The sequence below is a fragment of the Oncorhynchus mykiss genome, chromosome 1 (assembly GCF_013265735.2).
Source record: "Oncorhynchus mykiss isolate Arlee chromosome 1, USDA_OmykA_1.1, whole genome shotgun sequence".
In the NCBI taxonomy this organism is placed as follows: Eukaryota; Metazoa; Chordata; class Actinopteri; order Salmoniformes; family Salmonidae; genus Oncorhynchus; species Oncorhynchus mykiss.
Genome location: NC_048565.1, coordinates 34513717 through 34527211, shown reverse-complemented (window position 1 = coordinate 34527211; position 13495 = coordinate 34513717).

The window sequence follows — 13495 nt, the reverse complement described above, 5'->3', positions numbered from 1 at the left end:
CCTTTAGCTCGATGTGGATATCATAAGGTACTCTACCGAAATGTGTGTGTGTGTCAGGGAGGGTCGACTGACACCGCTCAGAATGCCCCTGACCTCACTCCACCACACCCCTCCCAGGGAACTGTTGCCGAAACAACTGTAACAGTACACACACACACGCCACACACACGCACTCAGGAACACACACACATTTATACAGCATACAATTCTCAGCAGATCCTCTCAAACTATGTCAGGATGGATAGGGAGCGTTGCTGCATAGCTATTTTCAGGTCTCTCCAGAGATGTTCAAGTCCCCATCTGCAAAGGTACCACACACACGTGATTATTTTGCAACAATGATAACATTCTATACCTACAGAGATAAAGACAGGCTGCTCCAACTGTTCCTGACTAAATGGAGCAGTGGTGTGCACACACACACTGTCCCCCCACCGCCTGCCACACCCCACCAAGGTAAGGTTGGTGCTGTGCAGAGTGTGAGTGCTGTACCTTCAACCAGTGTGTCTATAGCAGACAAACCTTTACACACCCCGACCAGCCTTGTCCTAACCCTCACTCCCAGGACAACACAGTGCAGTGTGTGAGGAGAGCCTGTCCCCCCCCTGAACTGTTCCAACACACACACACCACACAGAATGCTGCCTTAAATGCATAGGTATAACACGTGTGTTTTTGCCTGTGTGTTTTTCCAGACTGTTCCTTTGAGAACAATGTGTGGCGAGATGGCGAGGTGTTCCCCTGCCCGGTGAGTGTGTGTGAGGTGTGTGTGTGTGTGTGTCAGGGAGGGTCGACTGACACAGCTCAGAATGCCCCTGGCTTCACTACACCACACCCCTCCCAGGGATCTGTTGCCAGAACAACTGTAACGGTACACACACAAGCCACACACACGCACTCAGGCATACAAACACATATGTACAGCACACAATTCTCAGCAGATCCTCTCAAGCTCTGTCAGGTTGGATAGGGAGAGTTGCTGCATAGCTATTTTCAGGTCTCTCCAGAGAGACATTCAGAGACTTATCCTGAAGCCACTCATGCATTGTCTTGGCTGTGTGCTTAGGTTTTTTATTCTATTGGAAGGTAAACCTTCACCCCAGTCTGAGGTCCTGAGCGCTCGGGAGCAGGTTTTCATCAAGGATCTCTCTGTACTTTGCTCTGTTCATCTTTGCCTCGATCCTGACTAGAGAATCTTGTTTCTCATGGTCTGAGAGTAAGGCCCGATGCTGGAGATGAGAATCAGGTACGAGGAGTTAAACATTTAATGAGGAACCCGGGCGGTGTGTTTGGGATCATTGTCATGCTGAAAGACCAAGCCACGTTTCATCTTCAATGCCCTTGCTGATGGAAGGAGGTTTTCACTCAAAATCTCACGATACATGGCCCCATTTATTCTTTCCTTTACACGGATCAGTCGTCCTGGTCCCTTTGCAGAAAAACAGCCCAAAGCATGATGTTTCCACCCCCATGCTTCGCAGTAGGTATGTTGTTCTTTGGATGCAACTCAGCATTCTTTGTCCTGCAAACACGACAGAGTTGAGTTTTTACCAAAAAGTTATATTTTGGTTTCATCTGACCATATGACATTCTCCCAATCTTCTTCTGGATCATCCAAATGCTCTCTAGCAAACTTCAGACGGGCCTGGACATGTACTGGCTTAAGCAGGGGGACACGTCTAGGCACTGCAGGATTTGAGTCCCTGGCGGCGTAGTGTGTTACTGATGGTAGGCTTTGTTACTTTGATGCCAGCTCTCTGCAGGTCATTCACTAGGTCCCCCCGTGTGGTTCTGGGATTTTTGCTCACCGTTCATGTGATCATTTTGACCCCACGGGGTAAGATCTTGCGTGGAGCCCCAGATCGAGGGAGATTATCAGTGGTCTTATATGTCTTCCATTTCCTAATAATTGCTCCCACAGTTGATTTATTCAAACCAAGCTGCTTACCTATTGCAGATTCAGTCTTCCCAGCCTGGTGCAGGTCTACAATTTTGTTTCTGGTGTCCTTTGACAGCTCTTTGGTCTTGGCCACAGTGGAGTTTGGAGTGTGACTGTTTGAGGTTGTGGACAGGTGTCTTTTATACTGATAACAAGTTCAAACAGGTGCCATTAATACAGGTAACGAGTGGAGGACAGAGGAGCCTCCTAAAAAAGAAGTTACAGGTCTGTGAGAGCCAGAAATCTTGCTTGTTTGTAGGTGACCAAATACTTATTTTCCACCATAACTTGCAAATAAATTCATAAAAAATCCCACAATGTGATTTTCTGGATGTTTTTTTCTCATTTTGTCTGTCATAGTTGAAGTGTACCTGTAGGCCTCTCACGCACACACAGATCCCCCAGTTTACACACCTACATAGGTAGTATATCAGTACACATACACTCTCTCTCACTTTAAGGCTTCCAGTAACGTTCATGTGTGTATAGCCCCTCAGTAACTACACAGCAACTCTGATGAACCCTGCTTCACCTGCCAGTGCAAGGTACCTTGACCACTGACCTGTGTTGATTGTGTTTGTTTAAAACTGTATATTGTGTGAAGTAGTTGTATAATCATGTAAAGCTGTGTATTGTGTGTTGGACTAGTGGTATAACGTGTGTTGTTATGTTGGTCATGACCTGACGTGTCTTTACCAGAGCTACCCCCCTGAAGAACACCACACTTTCCCTGACTCCTGCTGCCCTGTGTGTGACTGTACCGGCTCAACCCCACTCCCTGTTCTGTCTGACTCTCAGTTTTCCATCTGGTCTCTCAATATTCTGTCTGGTTTCTCTGTATTCTGTCTGGTCTTTTAGTGTTCCGAATGGTCTCTCAGTGTTCCGTCTGGTCACTCAATATTCCGTCTGGTCTCTCTGTCTTCTGTCTGGTCTTTTAGTGTTCCGTCTGGTCTCTCAGTGTTCCGTTTCACTTGTGTGTGACAGGACAAGACTTCCGCTGTGATCCCAGGTGTGTGTTGTCCCCACTGCATTCCACGGCCAGCCACCTGTGTAGCGTTCGGGGATTCCCACTAAAGGACCTTCGATGGCTGCATGCGCCACTTCCAAGGAACCTGCACCTACGTACTGGCCCAGGACTGTGACGGAGGGAACTTCAGGTATGCAGTAAAGTTTTTTGTATGAACAAAATGTATATTTAGCAAGGTTTGGTATTTGGTTGATTTGAAGTAATTTATGTACACCTGTCTGTATGTATCCAGTTTCCATGCAACCAATGATGACCGTGGTCAAAAGGGAGTGTCCTGGACCAAAGAGGTGACTGTCTTCATAGGAGATGTGGTGGCGCAGCTACTCCAGGACTGGGTTGTTAAGGTGAGAAAGTTGTTGGTTGTGGATGTTCTAGCAGAGAGCCAATCAGAGTGTGTGTATTAGAGGTAAGAGCCAATCCGAGGCGAGGTGTTTTTTTTATTCCAGGTAATCACCCTGCCATACATCTACCTGGAGCGCCGGACAAATGCCATCCTACTCAACATTATAGGAATAAAGGTACTGGAACTACTGTATCTATTTACTCTTAGCGGTCTTAACACTTACCGTGTTCACTCTTACATGTCTGAACTCCCCTCCCCTCAGGTGTTGTGGAGTGGGCGGTCCCACTTGGAGGGAGGTGTTCCGGGGTCGTATAAAGGTCACACCTGTGGCCTGTCGTGTCTTTACTATCATTAAATGAAGACTTTTAGTTTTTTATCAAAGATTCTCTGTAATTAGTATTACGCGATTAAACTGATTAATCATGTAACTGTAATTTACTAGGAAGTCGGGGCACCAAGGAAAATATTCAGATTACCAAGTTATAATTTTCCTAATATAACTTTTCAGATATTTTCATATCTGATCAATAGTCTTCTGATTAATGAATTATTCTTAACCTCACGTTAGTCTCATTCCAAACGTCGTAAATTGTTGGTTATCTGCACGAACCCAGTCTTCACTATGAGTCATCCATACATCAATTGTCTTAAATCATTTATTTACTAACTAAGTCATTCACAGAAATGCATAAACAAACAGCAGATAGTTACAAGGAAATGATAACGAATGTGCCCTAGTGGGCTAAACCGGCATGGCGGCTTGTTAGACAAAAGGGGAGTGGGGGTCAGCTGAGAAGTCACTACAAAGTTGATAATTATAACAATTGAAATGCTAATCCTTTGCACATGAACGCTCACTCATTTGGGAACAATTGCAATCAATATATATATTTACCGCTCAGTGTGTCGTCGGGGTCTCTGTTGAAAAGTTTGTTTCTGTTGGAGAGTTTGTCCTCCCTCTCTGTCGTGGTTAGAATGGATAGTTCAGAGTGACATTCATTCATGTCGTTATGGATAGATGTTTCGGCGGTTGTCGGTCTTCGCGTTCAATGATACCGAATTCCTAGCTGCAGACTAGTAATTAATATCAAAGATTTGTTCTTATTCTGTCGGTATCGATAGTCTAAGAGTTTAATCACGTGGGATGGTTAAAATATTCAGCAGTCTGGTCTCAATCCTTGGCCCTCTCGTTATCAAGGTAAGCTGGTCTGCAACCTTTCTCCTCTCGTAATTGAGAGCAACATGGTCTGTTGAGAAATTCTCAAGGTGGGGGTTATATTCGGAATTGCAGAAAAGGGCCTGTCCCATGATGCCCGACCATAACTGTGCTCATGGGCGGTCCTCTGATTTAGTTAAACTCCAAAGGGAATTGGAGTTTCCTTCATTAAACAGTCCAAAATCCCATTACACAATTTCACAAACAGTATCATCCTCACTCATTCATCTTATACAACAACTAGATGTAAGCACCATATCTGAGGCTGTTATATAAACAACGTTATGGTAATGTGTCATGAGTTTCACAAAATTGTACCAAACGGACCAGTTCGTAGCTGGATTCTTCACCGATATTTTATACCTTCTCCAGAACATAACTGTTGTTCGGACCTCAAGTTCTGTGAGGTGGAAGAAATTCCTTTGTTCTCTATGAAAATTCACTCTGTCTCTATACTGTGGCCATGGGGAGATAATCTCCTCCAGGAATTTACGACCTCTCTCTGACCACAGCAGCCTGGGTGTAGCGGGGCTTGCTGTACCCAAAGAGGGCAATGTCATGACAGGTCTCTGTGGCAACTTCAACAACTACCTCCAGAGTGACCTGCGAACCCCTGCAGGAAAAGTCAGCCAATCAGAGGCCGCCTTCGGAAACAGCTGGAAGGTCTGTGTCTGTCTTGTAGTGTTAACCACAGCTCGTAGACCGACCAACCGACCGACCGACCAACCTATTTATATCTCCCTCTGTAGGTGGGCAGGGATAACAGCAGTCGTCCTGTAGGCCTGGGGAGGATGTTGACCCCTGTAAGACAGCAGGCCAGGAAGTCAGCTAACACACACACATACACCAGACTTGGGTTAAACGCACATTGCCTGCAGAGCCAATGTTGACAAGTTTATGTGTGATGCCCTGGAGGCCTACGCAGCGCAGTGCAGAGAGGCAGGGGCTAGACTGTACTCGAGGAGCTCCTCACTGTGTGGCAAATATACACACAAACAAAACCACATTATAACACATTGTTTTCCAACATTATTTTCCAACATCTGTCTGTGTTGACATAATCTCCCCCTCCATGTATACCCTCCTCAACTCCCCCTTCCTGTCTCTCTTTCTCGCTCTCTCTCTCTAGCGGTGGACTGTCCAGTGGAGCGTGGTTTCATATTTGATGTGTGTGTTCCCCCATGTCCAGTGACATGTGTTAACGGTGAAGTACCACTAGTAGTGATAGAGACACTGTTTTAAACCCTGTGTACCCAGATGCCAATGTCCTGCTGGACTGGTACTACACAACAACCCAACAACCACTGTGTACCGCCAAAGACATGCCTCAAGATCATACACGGCAAATCCTAACGCACAGACATATACATACATTTCTAAGGACTGCATGGACCTCTCCCAGCTCTGACAGTGTGAATGAACTTTCTGAGGAGGAACCTCACTCGCTCCCTTACCTTGTTGTTAATTTATTATGATTCTGTGAAGATGAATGCATTTTTATCAACCTTGTAATGAATGCTCTGTATTTTAGGACTGTAAGGTAAGTGTTTGTGATGTGACCACTGCCTGCCTCTGTAGCACTCAGGATGTTGACGGACATATTCAATCTCTCCCTATCCCAGTCTGCTGTCCCCACATGCTTCAAGTTGGCCACCATTGTTCCTGTACCCAAGAAAGCAAAGGTAACTGAACTAACTATCAACCCATAGCACTCACTTCTGTCATCATGTGCTTTGAGAGACTAGTCAAGGATCATATCACCTCTCCCTTACCTGACACCCTAGACCCACTTCAATTTGCTTACAGCCCCAATAGATCCACATACGATGCTATCGACATCACACTGCACACTGCCTTATCCCATCAGGACAAGAGGAATACCTATGTAAGAATGCTGTTCATTGACTGTAGCTCAGCATTCAACACCATAGTACCCTCCAAGCTTATCATTAAGCTTGAGGCCCTGAGTCTGAACCCTGCCCTGCTGTACAACTGGGTCCTGGACTTCCTGACGGGCCGCCCCCAGGTGGTGAAGGTAGGAAACAACACCTCCACTTCATTGATCCTCAACACTGGGGCCCCACAAGGGTGCGTGTTCAGCCCCCTCCTTGTACTACCTGTTCACCCATGACTGCAGCCACGCACACCTCCAACTCAATCATCAAGTTTGTAGATGACACAACAGTAGTAGGCTTGATTACCAATGATGAGACAGCCTATAAGGAGGAGGTGAGAGCTCTGGGAGTGTGGTGCCAGATAAATAACCTCTCACTCAACATCAACATAACAAAGGAGCTGATCGTGGACTTCAGGAAACAGCAAAGAGAGCACCCCCCCTATCCACATCGACGGGACCGCAGTGGAGAAGGTGGAAAGCTTCAAGTTTCTCGGCGTACACATCACTGACAGACTGAAATGGTCCATCCACACAGATAGTGTGGTGAAGAAGGCGCAGCAGAGCCTCGTCAACCTCAGGAGGCTGAAGAAATTTGGCTTAGCACCTAAAACCCTCACAAACTTTTACAAATGCACAATTGAGAGCATCCTGTCGGGCTGTATCACCGCCTGGTATGGCAACTGCACCACCAGCAACCACAGGGCTCTCCAGAGGGTGGTTTGGTCTGCCCAACGCATCACTGGGGGCAAACTACCTGCCCACCAGGCCAAAAAGATCATCAAGGACAACAACCACCCGAGCGAGCCACTGCTTGTTCACCCCGTTATATTCCAGAAGGCGAGGTCAGTACAGGTGCATCAAAGCTGGGACTGAAAGACTAAAAAACAGCTTGTATTTCAAGGCCATTAGACTGTTAAATAGCCAACACAAGCACGTTAGAGGCTGCTGCCTATTTACAGTACATAGACTTGAAATCACTGGCCACTTTAAGAACACTAGTCACAATTTATTTATTTTAATTTTTACATATTTTGCATTACTCATCTCATATGTACAGTTTATACTGCATTCTATTCTATTCTAGTTTCTATTTCTATGCCGCTCTGACATTGCTGGTCTATATATTTATATATTCTTAATTACATTCCTTTACTTTAGATGTGTGTCTATTGTGTGTATTGTTGTGAAATTGTTAGATATTACTGCACTGTTGGAGCTAGAAACAAGCATTTCGCTACACACACAATAACATCTGCTATTTGATTTGATAGGGCTGCTGGTACACTATGATGCTCTGCAGGGATGTAGTGGGAAAATAAAAAGGTGGATAAACACTGTTATTAACATGTTGTTACTCCACTGCATCCCAGGAGCTTTTACTGTAGAAACCCTGTTGTATCCACAGGGAATTATTGGAATATGTTTGAACACATGATTTTTCTTTGTTACTTAATGTGTATGTAACATGTGTTATGCCGGACACAGACTGGCAATATTGGTCACATTCCCTCTGCCATTTCACAACAAATAAAGATGACTGTTCAATGTGTGGTTTCTGTGCGTGTTTTAATACTTTATACAGGCCAGGGGAACTAATTGCTCCTAGGTGAGACCAGTAACATGGTCAGGTGTCACCTGTCTGACTTAGGCTGGCAGACAACTTTCGGTATTGTTGCCTGGTAACCTAATCCGACTGTTGTCGGGGCGACTGGCGTAATAATGGCGATAGTGTGTATAATTCATCAGTCTACAGCGTAAACATGGAGCAGGTAAGACACTATGGCTGGCTGATAATATTTATTTTCTTCAGTACTGTCTTATTAGTATTGTGTTTGTGTAATGTGTGATGTGTACTGTGTGTGTGATCTCTCCAGGGTGTGATGGAGCAGTGTGTGGCTGGTCTGTACCAGTCTTTAGGTCGTTCTCTTGGAGGACAGCTTTCTCCTCAGGAAGTGTGTGTTCTGTTCCACAAGGTGTTCCATCTACACACCGGCTTGGAGGATGCACACACAGCTATAAAGAAGGTGACACACACAGACAAACACACAGCTATAATGAAGTTAGAAGTACACACAAACAGACACACAGCTATAATGAAGTTAGAAGTACACACAAACAGACACACAGCTATAATGAAGTTAGAAGTACACACAAACAGACACACAGCTATAATGAAGTTAGAAGTACACACAAACAAACACACAGCTATAATGAAGTTAGAAGTACACATGAACACTCTTTCTGTTTCTCCTCTCTAAATTCAATTAGTCTGGTTGACGTCTCTGTTCAGCTATTACATTCCACTCCTTGCCACTCCTGTCTTTGGCAAATTAAAGAAGTGACAACCCACTGGGTACAGACCGTCAAAACAACATCTATTCTACGTTGGTTAATTGTCATTTTGTTGAAATTACATGGAAACAACGTTGATTCAACCAGTATGTGACCAGTGGAAAGGAGTGGAATGTTAGCGAAAATGACTGGTACCCAGACAAAAATGATATAGATTTGACAGGCAAATATGTGTTACTATTGCCAAGGTGTATTGTTTAAACCTCTTCCCCTGCCTCACTTAGGTTGCAGGGGAGGATGAGAGTTGGTCCTGCAGTGATGGAAAGGTTTTAGAAGTTCTCCTTGAGATGGAAAGAGAGAGAGAAAGGAGAGACGAGGTATAGTAGCTATCACAGCTCTGTGTGTATGTGTGTGTCTGTGTATTACACCTGTGTTCAAATATAATTCAAATTCTTAATGTTTGAGCTTAAAAAACTTTGAATGAGGTTTGTTTCTGAACCCTGATTCTACAGATCTACTGGGACCTTCAGTTGCTCAACACAGGAAAACTCAGAGACCTATACCACACAGACACACACACACACACCACAGACACACATACAAGAGACACGCACACCATACACCTCAACCAAGACCTGTACCACACCACCAGTCAAGCGCAGTACGACAGAGACACACAGAACATACCCACAGAGAAAGAAAAGGGAAAGGAGAGAAAAGTGGGAGGAGTGTGTGGGTGGAGACTGAGGAGAGCAGTTAGACAGCGCTGGGCCAGGTAAGCTGTTAGTTTGTAAGACTCTCTCTGTCTCCCTCCCGCTCTCTTTCTCTCCCCTTATCTGTCTGCCCCCCTCTCATTTATGTGTGTGTGTGTCTGTCCCCAGACTGGTGCAGGAGGGTGTGTGTGGAGCCCTGCCGTCTTTAAGTGGTGGTCGGGGGTCAGGGGTGAGAAGTCAGGCATTGGGGTGTGTCTCTCTGTCAGAGCTACTCCTACTGGTAGGAGTGAAGTATGATGCCGTCACACACATACTCTTCACAGAGATGCTGCAGGAACACCATGGTGAGACACACACACACACACCACATTTGTATACTCAGTACATATCATCATGTTTATGATATTACAGGGCTGGTTGCCTGGAAGGCACTGTTGCCATGGGAGCGTGAGGAGAGGGAGGCGGAGCTAGGTTTGCTATGGGAGGAGACTCAGGAGTCAGGTGACATGCTGAGTCTGTCTGACCTACCTGGAGCCTTCAGGATATACAGGTAACACACAAACTTAGGATAGTTTTAGGCTGTGCATAACAAATATGCACACTGAGTTTATATTGAGGAGTGATCTAATTGATTGGCAAACCTGAGGATGAGCAGGTATATGTGCAGCAGATGGCTATGCCTCTGACCAGGTGATGATATCATTGACAGGTGCAGTGAGGGTGTGTCCCTGAGGGGCTGTCCTGATTGGGTGAAACCCAGGGAGCAGTCTTGGTCGGCCATCTCTCTCCTCACTGAAATACACACCAGCCTTGAGCAGGAGACAAACACTCTCATTGCCCTGGCCAAGAGGTACAAACACATACAGACACACACACCAATTCCACAATAACAGCCCCGACGAGAGGCATTTTCCAGGTCCTGCAATAAGCCAATTACAACCTTGACTGTCAGATCATGTCCTTCTGCCCCTGCAGACTGGACAGGAAAACCCTGCAGTTGATGGGTCTGTATGCCAGCCTGGCCACCATCAGAGCTCAGAGGGAGACACTGTCCCATGGTGCACTGCTGGCAGCCAGACAGGACTGGGAGACATGGTGAGGCCTTCATGACAACCACAATGGGAATAAGTCTCTGACTTTAATGTGTCAATGAATACCTACATCTGCCTTGTTTCCAGGCCCAGGATTATAGGGTCCTGCAAGAGAGATCAGGCCCAGCTCTGGCTGCAGGAGAAGGAGGAGGAGGAGGAGGAGGAGGAAGAAGAGGAATCCTCTGTCTTTCAACAACAGGTTATGTCTAGTATCTGTCAGTAACACTGCTGTTGGCTCTTTGTTTTACTGTTATATGCCTCCCTCCCGCCCCTCTCTGCTACTGGAGTTTGACCTCTAGCCTCTGACCTCTGACCAGGTGGTGCTGAGGTGTCTGGTACTGAATCAGGAGCGGGAGAGAAAGTGTCTGCTGAGGCTGCTGCACGGGGACTCCCCAGACAAGCTACAGGGACCAGGAGAGCAGAAGTCACCTACAGAGGGTCAGTCTGTATATCAAATATAGCTAAATGACTGCTTTTATCTATCTGGATCTCTGCTATTATCTGTAATGTAATCAGTGATGTCCAGTAACCAGTTGTGTGACTGTGATCTGTGAGGTGTTGTGTTAGCAGAGTGTGTCCAGCAAAGGGAGGGGGTGCTGAGAGCGGGGTGTATGAGCAGGCTGAGACACACACACACCTTCCTGCTGACTCAGGCCCAAACACATGCCCAGCTCCAGTCCTGTCTTCAGCCCCAAACCCTGCCAGCACAGGGCCCTGCCCAGCCCCAGGCCCAAACCCAATCCTCCCTCCAGCACCAGTCCCAGTGGGGAGGCTGTGCTCTGGTCCTGCTGGTTGAGCTGATGGATCTCCAGGAGGCCCAGGTCTCTGCAGTGCTGTCAACTCTACTGGACAGGGTCAGTCACAACACTGTGTTAAAATCAAAGCAACTTTCCATTGTGGCTACACTGGCAGATCTATTTGGTCCACCATTTGAAGTGTGTGTGTGTGTCTGTGTGTCTGTGTGTGTGTGCCTGCGTGCGTGCGTGCATTGCGTCTGTGTCCAGGGTGAACAGTGCCTGCTGTCCCTGATAGAAGAGTATGAGTCTGAACTCAGAGAGCCTCGTCTCTCCTGCTTGCTCACACTCCTCACCTCTAACCCCTGCCTGACCTCAGACCCCAACACACTACTGACTATTGTTGACCCCTGCCTGGGGCCTTCTGACTCAATCTCAGTCCAGAACATCTCCTCAGCCTCCCCGCCCACAGACCTGACCAGAGGTGACCCAGAATACCAACACACAGGGGACCTCTGCACAGGTAATACACAGACACACAAACACACAAATCATTAAAAAAGACACATCACATATTGTGTGCATGTGTGTCTCCAGGCTGTGGGACGGCCCTGGCCCCGGAGGACCTGCCCTATCTGGAGATCCTGTGTGTTTCAGACACCATCCACTCCCTCGACACACACCACACACCCTCTGCCTCCAATGGATTCTCTGCAGAGCGAGAGGTGTGTGAGGGACGAGAGGCGAGGGAGGGCAGCCACAGAAAGACTCCTCAGAGCTATGAGAAGCAGGGTTCTCTCATCACTCTGGCCTGGAGCAAACCACCGGATGGAGACACTGAGCAGCAGACAGGAACAGTAAGATATGCTACATTACCTCACACACAGATCTACAATCAGAAACACTACCTGGGCTCACACAGATCTAGGATCAGAAACACTACCTCACACAGATCTAGGATCAGAAACACTAACGCACACCAGACCTGGCATAGTTTTAACTATGCTTAATTGAAAGTAACTATTTTTCCAGGGGAACAAATAGATCCCAAAGAATGACTACTTTTCAAAATTATTTGAATACAGATCTGAGAAAGCAACAACATTTTCAAAATGTTAAAATAACATTGTTAAAATATCTGAATACAGATCTCAGGAAGTGACTACTTTTCTGAAACTATTGGGTTGATTTTCTTCAACTAATGGCAGGGCTGTATCTGGAACTGCATGTTGAAGATAAAAATATCTGAAAGTCATATTTGATCTACACAAAACATTTCTATCTGAACATTCTGTAACTGTCCATTCTCCTGAATGTCCATTGCCCCACGTGTACATAATCAAGTCAAATAAGTTGTGACGCTCAACTACTGTATGACTCTATCAACATGCCACTGAATCTGTCGAAAGCTGCACTTAATTTTATGATACCAAAAATACTTCAGAGTAATTCAAAGCCAATTGCAAACATTGCAAACAGCAAGTTGGATGCTTACAGAGCAAATTATACGATTGTTAAATCAACACTGAAAGTGTGGAGTCTGTGGACCCATATAGGCACTGAAAGTGTTAAAATTAACACACTGTTGAGTGTAAAGTCTTATTTAAATATTTCCCAGAGTGCCTTGCCTTTCGAGTAAGTTGTAGAGTTACTACCCATGACTGTATTTGTTAGTGACAGAGACATGTTTCATAAGGCCTTATTTTGAAGGGCTGGAATTACCCTAATACAGGGGCCAGAAACTATACACATCACATTGAACCAAAACTACACTCATCATTATTATATTTCCCAGCATGCTCTATGGCCGGTAGATAAAAAAAACATTGTTTCAATATCTATGTTTGTGCATGTACATTGATTGATTTATTAATCTTATGCGACACAAATACTTTTTTCTAAACAAATCCAATGAAGTTAGTTAGATGTTTTTTGCACCCCTTATTGAAATAATTGTTCCAGTTTAAATGCCTTAGGTAATTCTAATCCATACATTTAGCTCGTGTGGCCATGAGGTAAGGGGTAAAATGGTGGACAGGGAAATAAATAGTAATCGGAAGCCGAGGAATTGTGCTGAAAAACGGTTATTTTGTCGGTGCTTCGTTATCTATTCACAATGCACATTAGAGACATCTGCTGGTCAACAGTAAATAGCAGTGTGTGAACATTTAAAAAATATATTTTTAATCCATTTCATTATAATAGGGTGGCGCACCGGTAAATCGTTGCCTTTAGTAACCTAT